Source organism: Vicugna pacos, chromosome 27 (genome assembly GCF_048564905.1).
Source record: "Vicugna pacos chromosome 27, VicPac4, whole genome shotgun sequence".
NCBI lineage: Eukaryota > Metazoa > Chordata > Mammalia > Artiodactyla > Camelidae > Vicugna > Vicugna pacos.
The window spans coordinates 13,184,535-13,199,655 of record NC_133013.1 but is presented as its reverse complement, the minus strand read 5'-3'; the positions used below and the strand labels follow the sequence as shown (position 1 = coordinate 13,199,655).

Here is a 15,121-nt window from a genome sequence, read left to right as displayed (position 1 = left end):
TAAGGTTTGCTATTCGATGCTGTTCCTCTTCCCAGTCAGTTCCTGTCCACTTCCTGGAAGAAGCCGTTTCTGCGCATGCCCACCTCCGGCCCACACCCCATCCCCTTCTTTCTCACTCAGCGGTAACCCGATTATGTGAGTTTGAATTTTGATATCGCATTATATTACCAAGATGTCTTTGAGTCCCAGGTTTCTTACCTGGAGGGGGAAAAAAAACAAAAAGAAAGAGATAAGAATATTGACAAGAATGAAATTGAGAAAAAATCTTGATTAGATGCTTAATATATTGTCTGGACAATTGCAGTTTCTCACTAAATATTGATGACTCTCTTGCTTCTTTGTTTATTAGGTTTTCTTTTCTTTTTCTTTTTCTCTTTTCTTTCTTTTTCTTTTCTTTTCTTTCCTTCCTGCCTTTCTTTCTTTCTTTCTTTCTCTCTCTCTCTTTCTTTCTTTCTTCCTTCCTTCCTCTCTTCCTTCCTTCCTCTCTTTCTTTCTTTCTTTCTTTCTTTCTTTCTTTCTTTCTTTCTTTCTTTCTTTCTTTCTTTCTTTCTTTCTTTTCTTTCTCTCTTTCCTTCTCTCTTTCTTTCTCTCTCTTTCTTTCTTTCTTTCTTTCTTTCTTTCTTTCTTTCTTTCTTTCTTTCTCTATCTCTCTTTCTGAGTGCTGCATTTTGGTGATCACATTTACTGGAAGGGTTGGAGAAAAATTAAAATGCCATTTAGCTTAAGAATTTGTGAGTTATCTGAAAATCAACTTCTTTCAGGAATGGAAGAATTCTTGGTCATTTCTTACTATCAAAATGGACACAGGTATCTCTCTTGAATATCTTCTCCATTTAAAGGGGCCATCATAGAAATTCTCCTATTTTCCACACAGGATAAATTCTTTGTTTCAGCCAACACTCCATGGCAGGGCGACTAGCACAGTGCCATCTCACCAGACAGAGAGCATTGGAATATTCCGTTTTGTTGATTTACAGGTCTCTTCATATGTTTCTTCATCAATTCCTCTAGTTGTCACAGAGTCTTCCACATCTCCTGATATCACATTTAAATGTTGATCATCATGTAACCTGCCTCTTTCAGTTGTTTCTCATTTTCTCATAGACTCGCTCATCCAGGCTGAGCCTGCTGGGGTCCAGGGGCTCTCCTGCGGTGTTGGTACTTTGTGGCTTGTCCACGTCGCCTGCCGTGTTTCAACCCCTGTGCCCCTAGGTTTTCAATAGCTAGTGAGTTAGCATACAGAAGACGCTATCAATGCTCTCTGAATTAATCCTCCTTCCTGTCTCTATTAGCAATTAAACATTTTAGGGCAGGGTCCTCTCTGGGTCTGGTATGTAGAAGCTTGTGCATGGTGCCCACTGATGAAATCTTTGTTGAATAAATGAGAAATGTTGTGAGGAAAGCAAGGGCACTTCCAAATGAGAGCTGATTGCAATTTTACACTGCGTGTGTCTGGAGAGGAATTGAGTTTGAAACCCTATGTCTCTCCCAGCACAGGCTCTGGACCCAGATTCTCTCCCAATCTCCAAACAGGTCCCTGCTTTTATAGTTTAATGAACCGTTGCAGTGGCCTCAGGAACACAGAAGGAATCATTAATCAGAGACACATATGCCACTCCGTTGGAATCTGTCAAACCCGTACCTGAAAAATCATCTGTGTATATTCCACAGTGACAAAAGCAATACATCCTAATCTCCTACAGAATATTAAATCCCACCACCAAAACAAATGCCTTGTGACAGGTGATTGATAGGTGCTTCCCCTGACAGCTGCTGGCACAGAAATCCCCCCTCAAACCCGTCTCTGAAAAAAAGTAGAAGAGCAGTTTGAATTTGCCAGCTAGCTCCCTCCCCACACCACGTGGTGTGGCGTCTAACTGCCTCACCATAGAAGACGTAACATTCAATTGACCTTTTGCTTATCTATAAATGCAGAATGAGCTGCGTGGACCCCGATCCACCAAGGAACCATTTCAGGAAAATTTATTTCCTTTTACTATCCATAAAAATAAATCGCTCCTCACAAAGGAGAGACAAAAAATCCACTCTCTTGTCCTAATACGATTATTATGAAAGGGATGCTTTCTCTGAGCAATCATAACGAGGTGGCATGCTGTCAATTTTTCATCAAGCTTTGTTGCCACACTCAGATTGTCTGGGGCTCCAGGGAGAGAGCGTGCAGTGGGCTGGCCTTGTTTTATTTTTGCTGATGTTGTGATGGATCAAATGTTTCTAATGCAGGTAAATTTTTCTTATCATTGGCTTCCCAACTTTTCCCCTGATGCAGGATGAAAGATGAGGGGAAGTGTGGAAGCAGCTTTGACGAGGGAGAGTGATGCTGGGGTAAAAATGTGCATATGCACACGTGCACACGTACACGTGCACATGTGAGTGCACATACTCACGCTGGGTGGTGCTCCGTGCTCTTCTGGCCCACAACAGTGGGAAAGAAGTTCTGCCATTGTGATAAGAAAAAAAATCTATGTCCTCCAGCTTTGGTATTTCTCAACAGTCTTCATTTTAAGTGTCCCTGTGACACTCTGCTCAGCTCACAGTTGGTCAGGGTGGCTGTGCTGCACGCTGTGTTGTGCTTCTTTGAAGCCAAGAATGAAATTAGCCATGAGTATAGTCAGTATCCACTTTGTACCAGGAAAGACACTCGTTGCTTTACAGAAGCCCCATCTTCATGAGAGGTTGCTGTCTCTTTCTGAAAATGAAGAAACAGGTTTGGGCAACCGAGGAACTGGACTAAGGTCCCACAGCAAATGAAGAACAGAGGGGGAGAGTCACCTTCTCCAGGGTTAGTGGGGTGATTGCTGCCTCGTAAGGTGTGAACTGGGAGACGGGCAGGATGGTGTTCTCAACACCTAAGACAGGTGGAGACACGGGACCCACCGGATGAAGTGGGACAGTCTTGCCAGACAGAAGTTTAAATGTGGTTGAGTTTCCAGGAGAAACAAATAATTGTCTTTCTCATTGGATAGGCTGTTGTGAGCAGAACCATAGAGGTACAGTAATATAAGCTAAGAACAGACAAGGAACAAAATTAAATTAAAAAAAATCTTTAAAAATTACTTCCATATATAAAATAGATTTAAAAAAAAACAAGGACTTACTGTATTGCACAAGAAACTATTCAAAATTTTCTAATAACCTGTAATGAAAAAGAATCTGAAAGACAATAGATAGAGATGTTATAACTGAATCACTTTGCTGTACATGAGAAACTAACACTACAATGTAAATCAACTACTCTTCAATTTAAAAATATAATAAAAATTAAATTAAATTAAAAATTACTTCTATTACTGTGATTTACTTATTCTTGACATTATACTTATAATAAGTTAGAAAAATTTTATAATATATATTTAAAAATGCCTCTAAGCAAAGAGAAGCATATAAAACCCACCTGTCATCTTACCATGTGTTGGTTAATTATCCACATTTTAAAGTATATCCTGATCGTTTTGAATTGAATGGCTGAGCTTTGACGGCATGAAATGTATTTTTCAGTCTATTCAAGGTTTTATTTTTAAATTAGAGTGAATTCTGGTAAAGTATAATTTACTAAAATATTATGGGCGTACATTAAGAATATTCTTTCATGGTATTTTAAAAATATCTTTTATACCTGTAATCATGTCTCCTTTCTCTTTCTAATATTGTGTGTGTGTGTGTGTGTGTGTACGCCTCTTATGTTTGGTTATTCTTAATCAGTTGTTCATCCTAGGAGCCCTGGTTTTTTAGTTAAGAGACTGCATTTGAAGAGCTGAATACCTTTTGCTATGGGGTCGGTCGTAGCTTTCTGTTGTTTTTCAGTGAACTGAGCTATGAGATGCTTTTAAAATAAAATTCTTGATGGGTTCATACTGATGGATATTGCCAATTCACATTCAGAACCACCAGCAATCTTAAACTCACCAATATGCCACTGTCACTCACACTGACAATCCCACTGATCAATGAAACTGACATCATCTCTCATCTGTTCTGTCCAAAGAGACACACACCACGGTCTCGAAATTGTGATATAAACGCTACCACCACCAATGTTTTCTGAAAACATGTCAAGACTCTTTATTTAAAATCAGTTTTTAGGAAATATCCCACTAGGAACAAATAGTCAAATAATGAAGTTTCTCTGGGTGGTTAGGTCACCAGCTTACTCTTGGCAAGTCCCGAACAGAGATGACAGCCTCACTCACAAATTTAAATGTGCTCATCCCTTCTCTGGTTCCTCACCTCGGTACACCATGGTCTGGTCCCACCTCCCTCTACAGGTGCCCTCCCTGCAACTTGCTGGGCCATTCCACCCTGTGGACTTGCTGAAATGTTGGCTATTCCCAGAATAGGCCACAGTGATAAAGATGCCTTCATTTATGCCTGGGAGTTTGGGACTTGTCAAGGGTCAGATGACTTGGTGCCATGAGCTGTGCTTTTGGGAGTATATCTGGGGTTCCTGAGAAGGGTGAACCTCACCGCAGCATCTGAGCAGAGGGAATAAGGGCTTTCTAGACTGACTGCTCCAGGACAAGGAGAGGAGTGTCTGAGGAACCACAGATGTGGGCATGGAGGTGTCCCATCTGCCAGCTGATGAGGGTCAAGCCTGAAAAAGCTTGTAGGCTGCATCTGGAAGCATCGTTGGTATCATCAGAGCCTACACTTGATCATGAACAGCCTAACCTGAAAACCTTGAATAACCCTGGGGTTAACAATAAACTTTGGGGGGTGGTGGTGGTAATTATGCTTATTTATTATTTTTTTTAATGGAGGTACTGGAGATCGAACCCAGGACCTCGTGCATACTAGGCATGCACTCTACCACTGAGATATACCCTCCCCACCAGCAATAAACTTAAGAAAAATCTTACTCAGCTTCTCTTGTAGAATGTGTAAGAGTCAACCATATATCTATACTTTCTAAGTCAACGTCAAGTAATGATAAAGGACTGAGTGTCTATGTGTGTTCGTGTGCATATGCCTGTGTGTGTGTGTGTGTGAGAGAGAGAGAGAGAGAGAGAGACAGTTCCAGATGGGAACCCTGTAGATGGGAAGCCCTGTAGCTGGGAAGCAAGGATAGAAACTATCTTCAAATGCAAGAAACATTATTTACGGATCCCTTTCCAAGAGCAAAGAGCTCTCCCAAACCTAGAAGGAAATCATGTATTCTTAACAGAGAACCTGCCATAGAATAAACATTTTTTAAAAAGGAGAAAGATTTTTAAAAAGAATACAAGTAAATCTTTTTTCCAAAAATCCTATCAATTAGGAGCACATCTCCTTATTTTTTCCAAAACCGGACTGCCCTGTTCGTGACAGGTGCAGCAGGTTGGTTTCTCAGCGCTTACGCTCTATTTGTTTTTCTGTTAATCAGTGTCAGGCGTCTATAAGTCAAATATGACTACTTTAATCTAGGCTTTCAATGTGTCTCTGGGGTTCTTCTCACATTTCAGTTGGACACTTAATTTGCACTTTTAGGAAACCACTTCAGGAACTTTGAAAGAAATCAAAGTGCCAGTCCTTTAAGCAAGGGAACCACGCGCTGTTCATCCTGCCACACATCCCAGTGAGCCCACTGACTGACACTGTGCCCAGCCTGGTCCACACTCAACGCCCAGCGTAGAATCTGAATGACCTGTCTACCACGTGGATAACTTACTGACCACAGCTGTCATGCCACCATGTTTTTTTAAATTAAAGTTGTATTTTATAAAACGTGTGGACAAGGATTGCAGAGAAAGAAAACCATCCAGCTTCGTAGCATTTCATGGTGTATTACCTAGAGCCGTGAGGAAATTAATCACCCCGTCTGAAACTGTGAGACACCCCATTAAGCAAACCTCCAGAATGTGCATTCTCTGCCCACGGCTCCCAGCCATGCACTCCACATCTGGTTTATTTTAAACGTGGCTTGTGCGTGTTAGTGTGAGATGAGTGAACAGGCACCGTGCCTTACAGGAATATTAGAGCCAAGGTGCCTCTGGGTTGACCAGTTATCAACAGGTCTTTAGCACAAGAGGGGCGACCAGGAAATTGAGTTAATATTTATTGCTCGATCCCATCACTCGTATGACCTTTAGCCCAAAATGGACTCCAACTACAAAGTTACGTCCCTAGAGAACTGAAACTCGGCATTGACTTGGTATTGCTGTGACTGTGATTTGTGTATTTATGCATAGAATATATACATGGCTTAATATATATGTCAGAGCTAAAACTCAAGTGGTGATTGGTCTACACAGTAGGAAAAAATAACTTGCAAATTCTCACACATGAGGCTTTGATTAAAATGTCAATTTCTAAAGATAATTGCTTCCTTAAATGATGGTCACAATGACTTAATGTACTTAGTAGTAGGTATAACTTTTTTCTGGTAAATATGTTAGAATTTCATATAAGTTTTTTTTAAATATTAAATCTTGAATATTAAACAATCAAATGTTTGAGTTCTAATACCACTAATTAATGTAAGATAACTTTTTATAATAAACTTTTATAATAGACATAAATAAAACCAAACATAAATGTTTTAAAATTTTTTCTAATACAGTCAAATAATAGCATTAGAAAGTTTTGGTCATAATAATTAATTTAGACAGATTCCATATAAATGGAAAAAAGTTAAGTTTTTAGTATCTATGATGTAAAGATAAGGAAAACACAATATTTCATAAATTGCATAAATTGATACAACCTTTATCTTTATGCAGGGCAATTTGACAATGTGTTTTGAATACTCTGATTCTGTGAATACTATCTCAGTAGGTCTATTTCTAGAAATTTAACCTAAGGAAATAATGAAGAGTGGGAGAAAACTTTCAGATACGTGAGAATTAGTAACAGCCTCATCTGTAACAGGGAAAATTTGGGCACAGCCTAAGTGTATAGCAATCTGAATTGGCTAAATAAAAAATACATATATTCTTCACATACATTGTCTGTATAAAAATATGTAGCATACATATATACCATATGTATTAATATATATCTATTGAATACATCTCAATACAATATATATAAATATATCAGTGACTTTTGTCCTAGTTGTGGTTTATAGATCTTTATAAAAAAAGATTTTGTGTTGTCTAAAGATGCACATGCAACATATTTTTAATTAGAAAAACGAAAGTTTTATATTATGAAAGATAGGCTAATTTAAAATTATTTTAGATAACTATTTTATACAGTGGTTAATTGGTGGGGTTCCATTTAAATTGGTCGTTCAAGAAATACTTGAGCTTATAACTGTGTATGGTCAAAAGAAGACAAAATTTTAAAGGAAATGAGTCTGATTTCAGACAGCATGGCTCAGCAACTGAAAAATGCTATCAAAAATTAAAAGAGAAAACCCCAAAATATTATGTTCCCGAGTTACGCTTATCTGTTAAAGGCAAAAACAAACAAAGCAAACACCAAAACCCACAACAGTTTTCTTGCGCGGTTATCGTGTTAACAAATGTCGAGACGTATCCTCAGACATCCTCACTGCAAGCATCAGGAATGAAAATGCTTTCGTAAAGGAGCTCAGATTCATGGAAAATAGTGAAGGTTTTATTATCTGTGGTCCAGATCGAGTCAGGGTGACCCTGATATGTTTGATTTATCCCAGGTACAAAATGCCTTATTTTTTGCCTACCTGTGGTTTATAAATTTCTTAGTCATATTGGAAGCAGTTCAGGTATTGTGTTTTCCTTCTACATTCCCTTCTCACAGTCAGTTTCCTGCCATCAACATGTGGATTTGACCACAAAAGTGGCTTAGAAATTTTATAATTTTGTATTATTAATTTGATAGCGTGAATCTTGAAGAGTTTTTAAAAATACAGGTGTAACGAGAAATATTGATTGATGCTTACACATTTTTGTGTCAGTAACTGGGGATATATGATATTAAACTTAAAAGTTAATTTTGATCTGGACGTTTAAAAAAGCTCTGGATTTATCATTTCCTTTTTTTTTTTTTTTGTATCAGAAGTATTGTACTGTCCACATCAGTTTGGTTGAGATTAGGAACCAAGAAGGTTATTTCGTCAACTTCTGTCGGTTACACTTGCGGACCCCTCAGTGCAGGGGTGTCCTTTTTCTCTGGGTCCCCCATGTTCATTTTGTTGGAGTGCCAGGGAGCGACATTCTTTACCACCTATGTGTAGATTTTATAAGCATGGGGCTCCTGTTAATCGACTCTTCCTGGAGTACTTTGTAAATACAATTTCTTCATGTGAAGCATGTCCCTTATTCCTTAATACTGAGCATGCTTGACTTATTTAAATAAAATCTGGGGCTTATATCCAACAATACTCTGAGAGGAAAGAGGATAAATTATTCCTGCTTGCACTCGGGTAGACTTTATCTCAGTAGATTCTCCAGAAGTCACTGCAAAAGGGAGCCTCAGAGTCAGAAATTTTAAGAGAGTTTATTTTCAGTGTGTTCAAGAAAGTAAGATTTTGGAAAGACTAAAATCTTACATCACCAAGTTTTTTTTAAAAAGTATTTAGAGTAAAAGTAGTTAGATTTCCAAGAGTATTATATTTGTTTTAGTCTGTTCATAGTCAAAAAAGAGGAACTGATTCATATGATTGATTGAATTTGGGTTAATGGGAGATACTCAGAGGTTTATTATTTGGGGAAACAGAGCTGGTCAGAGTGACCCTGTTATTTTTGGTTTATTTCAGAGTTCTCAGGGGACAAAATGTTTTTGGTGTTTTGTTTTGTTTTGTTTTTCCTAATTGTGACAAGTGTAGGATTTAATGATATTGGAAACAGGGCATAGTATCTTTTTTTTTCAGCAATATAAAATGATTGCTCTGAGTCTCTTAGAGCAAAAATATTATATGCGTATTAGATATGGCGTAGAGATTTTCAGCACAGAGTCACACACATTTTCCTCCACTTGCACTGCTGGGAACGCGTTTCTATCTCAGTACTAACAGTGATCTCCTCAAATGTACTTATTGAGGAAACAGGAAAGGTGCCCTTCAAATCTCCTCGGGTTTACTTAGAGCTAACTTGTCAGCCTGGGGTAAGTTCAAGAGTTTGAGCAATAGGTTTGATTCCTACTCCTTTTTGAGAAAATTTGGCTTTTATCTCCTTGGGTGATATGAAACAATAAATACAATCGTGTCATCGTGAAGAGGGGCACACATGGCCACCGAGCAGCACAGCCTTCAGGGCAGGGGTCTTGGCCAGTTACACAGGAGGTGAGAAGCCTCTTGAACTGATCAGTTAGTTACACAGGAGGTGAGAACCCTCTTGAACAGGTCAGTGGGCTTAAGGAGTGGCTGTAGGAATAAGTGAGTAAAACTGTAGTGGTCTCAGCGGGCAGAGTGAACTTTACACCTGGAACTAAAGAGACAAAGTAAGTACATCAACCCTCAAGACACCGGATACCTGGATCTTCTCCCCAATATAGGTTGTTTTAAGATTAGGAAGTAAGAAAGGGTGTTTCATAAACATCTAACTGTAACGATCACTAACCCTCATGCGCTAATTTTCTATAAATGGCAAAAGCCATTAAATCCTAAATGACTTTGAAAATGTTGGCCTTTGGATGGGACTTGGCTGCGACATGGCTTATGATGCCTGAATCTTTTGCACTTCGTGAAGAAATACCATTGAATGGGTTGACAGAGCAGCTGCAAAATCAGATGAAGGAATCCTCTGAGCCTGTAATTCTATACTGCAGGCATGGCTTCCCCCACCTCCTCCACTTCTGGCCATTAGCTGAGGAATTTTCAAGTAAGAAAACAATTCCTTTAGACCCCAAAGCTAATTGGAATCAATAGTTAATGTTTCTGCTCAATTCTCCAAATTAATTGCAAAATGATGTATGTTCACTTTGATGCCAGATTATAGATTTCTATCTAAAATTTCCCTCCAGGGGCACCTTTTCTGCAAAATGTCAGCTCTGGGTAGTTTGTCATGTCATCCCTTCCCCCATTCACCTTCTTAGCTTTCTCCCCTTGAAATTTTGTGTCAAGGGCAATGTTAAAATGGAGGTAGTGAATCAGCTGCACTTGAGATGAAAAGAATGTGCCTGGAGACACGCTCAAGCAAGCACGGGGAGGTCATGAGGAAGGTGAAGGCAATCAGAGCAGCAGGAGGAAACTCTTATCCTCAAGGCGCTGCCATTCCAGCCTGAATCTTTCTCCTGCAACATCAGCTAGGGAGGCTCCCTCAGATCAGCACAAGTCAAAGGCATCATAAAAGGTGGACTGCAGCCAATAGTTCTGGTTCTGACCTCTCAGTGAGGAGTCTGGATTTCAAGAAGTAGAGGAACCTCTGCTTGTCATCTGGAGGCCTTAATGTGTGGGATATCCGAGAACATTAAGGCAAAGACGGCAAAATACCTGTTAGATGGTATCATTGGCAAAACAACTGGTACCCATAGGACACTCAACACACTTGCATTTTTATGACACTGTGATGTTTAATAAGACATATAGATTTGATGTTCGTCTCTGTTTCTGGGGCAGAGATGCTGAAGAGCTTGGATCCCTCCTAAGGATGGGGGCTGGTTGCCAGGCAAACTAACCATGTGATTAGAGGGTTTGAGCTCTCAGTTCCACCCACCACCTCCAGGGAGGGGTGAGGGGAGAGGGGCTGGAGGTTGAGTTAACTGCCAATGGCCGTGATTGAATCAGTCATGCTTAGGTAATGGAGCCTTCATAAAAACCCCAAAGGGCTGGATATAGAGAGCTTCCGGGTTGGTGAACACGTGGAGATTTGGAGAGCTAAGGAGAGTGGCACTGGGAGATGGCATGAGAGCTCCACACCCTCACCCCACACCTTGTCTTATGCATCTCTTCCACCTGGTTGTTCCTATGTTATACCCTTTTCTAATAAACTGTTAATCTGGTAAGCAAAATGTGTCTCTGAGTTCTGTGAGTTGCTCCAGCAAATTAATGGAACCTAATAAGGAGGTCCTTGGAAACTTCAGTTTGTAGCCAGTAGGTAGGTCAGAATCACAGGTGACAATCTGGGCTTAAGACTAGTGTCTGAAGTGAAAGAAGTGGGGTCAGACAGGTGGGACTCAGCCCTTAACCTGTGGCATCTGATGCTACCTTTGTGTAGACAGTGTCAGAATTGAATTGGATTTTTGCTGGTGTCTGAGAATTGCTTGTTGTTGAAGGGGAACCATGCCCTCGCTATACACACACATGTCGCAATTGGGTTCAAGAACCCCAAAGTATTTTACATGTCTTTTACTTGGTTTTCCAATACAGGAACCCTACATTAAATCTGGTTGTCTCTAAGCCTGTACATGTAGTAATGTAGTAATGTAGAGAAGAAATAAAGAAAAATAAATTTGTCACAGTGGGCGTTTCTTGTGGGAGAATAGGGATTTGAAGTGGAGGTAAAGTCTTGTCTATTCTGATACTGCTCAGAAACTGAAATGTTAGGGGATGGTGGGATGCACAAAAAGTCCTCGGATAACAATAGTGTTGACAAATACTAATGGCTGATGCAAGGTGGTAGTCCAGGGTCTTGGGTCAGAAGACCAAACTGTTCCTTTGCTGACAACATCTTCAAGACTCTAGGTATATCACATGTACAAGAAATAAAACTACTGAGTGACTTCTTCATGCTGATACTTTACATATTACCTCATTTAATTCATCTATCAGTTTTTAGAGGCAAGTAGTATTACTCACTCTTTCCACATGAAGTAATTGGGAAACAGAGGAGTTCACTGACTTGCAGCAATGACATAAAGGAGGAGGTGCATCTGGTTCCAAATCTTAGGCTCCTTCTGCCCTTCTGAATTCCCAGAGGGGCCCTCCCTGCATGATGCAGCAGATCCCCCTCTTAGATTTCATCGAGGCAACGTTTGCTTGTAAGCACAATGCTATATTAAGAGATGCATAAGGCTTGCTCCACTTAGACAATCTCCAGGTGCATCCATGTTGCTGCAAATGGCATTATTTTATTCCTTTTTTATGGCTGAGTAGTATTCCATTGTATATGTATATCATAACTTCTTTATTGAGTCATCTGTCGATGGACATTTAGGTTGCTTGCATGTCTTGGCTATTGTAACTAGTGCTGCCATGAATGTTGAAGTAAGCCAGAAAGAGAAAGAAAAATACCACATAATATCACTTACATGTGGAATCTAAAAAAAAAAAGTACACAAATGAAAAGGAATGGAGGAGGGATAAATTAGGAGTTTGGGATTAGCAGATATAAACTACTACATATAAAACAGATAAACAACAAGGTCATATGGTATAGAACAGAGAACTATCAATATCCTGTAATAAACCATATTGGAAAAGAATTTGAAAAAGAATACACACCTATATGTATAAGTGAATCACTTTGATGTACACTGAAAACTAACACAATATTGTAAATTGATGACTTCAATAAAAAAATAAAACTTTTCTTGATGGGAAAAGAAGAGATGAGTAAGGAACTAGGGCTCTACCTCTATTTTTTGTGGTAGAAGTCAGTCTTTCTCACCATCTTCCTAAAATAAAAGAAATTAGTGCCTCCCTTCCACCATTCCCTACAGGGTTTGGAATTTTCACTTTCCTAATTTGTGAAATCAAACCCTTGGTCACATTTAAAACTGATGAGACCCATGTTAAACCCACCACCTTAGTGAGTAATACTACCATGAAGGGAGCAAGGGGAATTGGAGCCACACTGACAGGGGTCCCCTCATCCACACTGTGGTATCTGTGGGTAATTGGAAGTGCACTGAATCTCTGAGCCTCAATTTTCTAATTAATAGAATTGGAATAAACGGAACATCATATAATTTTTGTAACTGTTCATTCAGAGCCTCACAGAAACAATGGTTGTTTTTTTTTTTGCATGAAGTATTTCTGATACATTCTATTTATATATCACAAATATATTCTGTTATCTTTACATGTTCTGGGCAGTGTTTATCAGCCACATGAAGCTTGAGTTCATCCATTTAAAGGAAACCATCCTGAGGGGAATGATGGTAGGTGGCCCTATGGGTCTCCGGCAGACTTTCTGTGTCCAGAATCGTGTCATGCACCGGGGACTAGAAAGTCAAAGGGTAAATCTGGAACAAATGTCATAGAACCAGGAGGGCAAAGGTCAATAAAGGAAGAGAAGTTAAAGATTAGAAGTGGTCATTGAGAGATGAAGGCCACACTGATGTCTATGATTATTGCCAGGAAGGGTGGACTGAACAATTATACCAGGCTAGTGTCCCTTTGAAATGGCACCTGTGACATCCAGGTGGAGTACTGAACACTGTGGCCAGCAAACAGTTTGATTTTACCACGATTAACCTTACTTTGGAAAGGCATGCAAATGTGTGCTCCAAACAAACAAAATATTTAAATTGCCAAGACACAAGAAAAATAACTACACACCCATCCCAGTGAGACAGATGTTGCAGTGGTGAAAATTATAATCTGAATACAACTTGTTTGTTGTTGTTTTCCTCGCCAACTTGGAAATAACACAGTATTCCAGGGTTCATTTACAGAAGGTGAAGTCAGAGAGAAGAGTGGCGTAGACTAGCATGAAGCCCATAGGATGTGAATTCAAGCAGAATGCCTATGAATTCAGCGGGACTCCTAGTTTAAGACATGGGGTCAATCCGAGATTCAGTGTTCTTATGGCTGAAAAGAAGGATGCCAATGGCAACTTGGAGTGCTGACTGAATAGGATAAAACAGCAACAGAGAACATTTGAGAAATATTTACTGTTATAGGCACGGCTTTAAGCACTGTATGTGTATTCTTTTGATCCGCCTAATAATCCTCGCAAGTCTCATGTTACAGTTGAGGAAAAAGAGCACCGATAGGTTAGCTTAGCTTCCTGAGGTCACACAGCTAGGGGACACTGGGACAGCAATAAAACCCGACAGCCTTCAGCAAATTCCGTGATCCCTTCCCAAGGACGTTTCTGGAAAAAAAAAAAAAAAAGAATTATTGAAGTACAGTTGATTTACAATCAGGTGTACAGGAAAGTGATTCAGTTATACACATATATTCTTTTTCTGATTCTTTTTCATTTTAGGTTGTAAAAGCTATTGAATATAGTTCCCTGTGCTATGCAGCAGGTCCTTGTTGTTTATCTATTTTATATACAGTCATGTGTATCTATCTGTTCGTCCCAAACTCCTGATTTATCCCTCCCTCTTTCCCCCTTTGGTGACTATAAATTCGTTTTCTGTGTCTGTGAGTCTGTTTCTGTTTTGTAAATAAGTTCATTTGTGTCATATTTTTAGATTCCACATTTAAGTGATATCATGTGATATTTGTCTTTCTGTGTGTGATTTACTTCACTTAGTATGATCATCTCTAGGTCCATCCACATTGCTGCAAACGACATTATTCTCACCCAAGTACATTTACTGGAGAGGAGGCCAGGATGCTGAGTAACACTGAGCATCTTCTTGACGTTGGTCCTGACAGATTACACGTAAACGACGTGTGCGAAGGGCCTGGCGGTGCCCGGCACACAACAGGCACAACAACGGAGGTGGGGGGAAAGCCCGTTCTTGAAGGTCTCCGGATAAAAATAAAGAATGATCTTAAAAACTTCAGAAGTTCCTTTTCAGTCTTTAAAGAGGTCTTCCACAGGCGAGCGAGAGGAAACTACAAATCTTACACGTTAAACAAGACATGCTGCCTTTATACAGGTAAATTCAGTTTTAGCTTGGAAGCATGAAAGTGAAGTATGTAAAGTTCATGCAGCCAGAGAGCAGAGGATCTCAGACAGCAGCACACCGGGGAGCTGGGGCAGCGGGGTCAGGGGGGAGGTGAGGTGGCCGGACGGCGGCTTCCAAGGAGCCTGGGGGGCCAGGAGTCAGTTTGGAGTCAGATCCGGAGTCAGATCCGGCCGCATGGACTGTTGCGTCTCCAAGAAACAAAGCCCCGCGGCCCTGGGAATCCGCTCGTGGCTGCACATCTGGAAAACGAAGCCCCGGGATGAATTATGCACGGATTATCTTGCACTTGCCCAGGAATTTCTGTTTATTCACAGTCGAGGAGCATAAAGAAGAAAACCTGCTTCACACCTGGCGTTTAATTTAGAAGGGATTGCTTCTTGAGCCAGAGGAAAAGCCATCTGAACTGCGCTGTCTGGCTCGGCTTCAGGGCTCCAGCGGCCAAGCCCAGCACGTTATT

General features: G+C 40.1%; 1 pseudogene; it reads right to left on the bottom strand.

The window, feature by feature from the left end:
- Nucleotides 1-889: 889 nt before the first annotated feature.
- LOC116285791 (U6 snRNA-associated Sm-like protein LSm3 pseudogene) lies at nt 890-2,462 on the bottom strand (annotated as a pseudogene).
- Between the last annotated feature and the right edge of the window lie 12,659 nt (nt 2,463-15,121).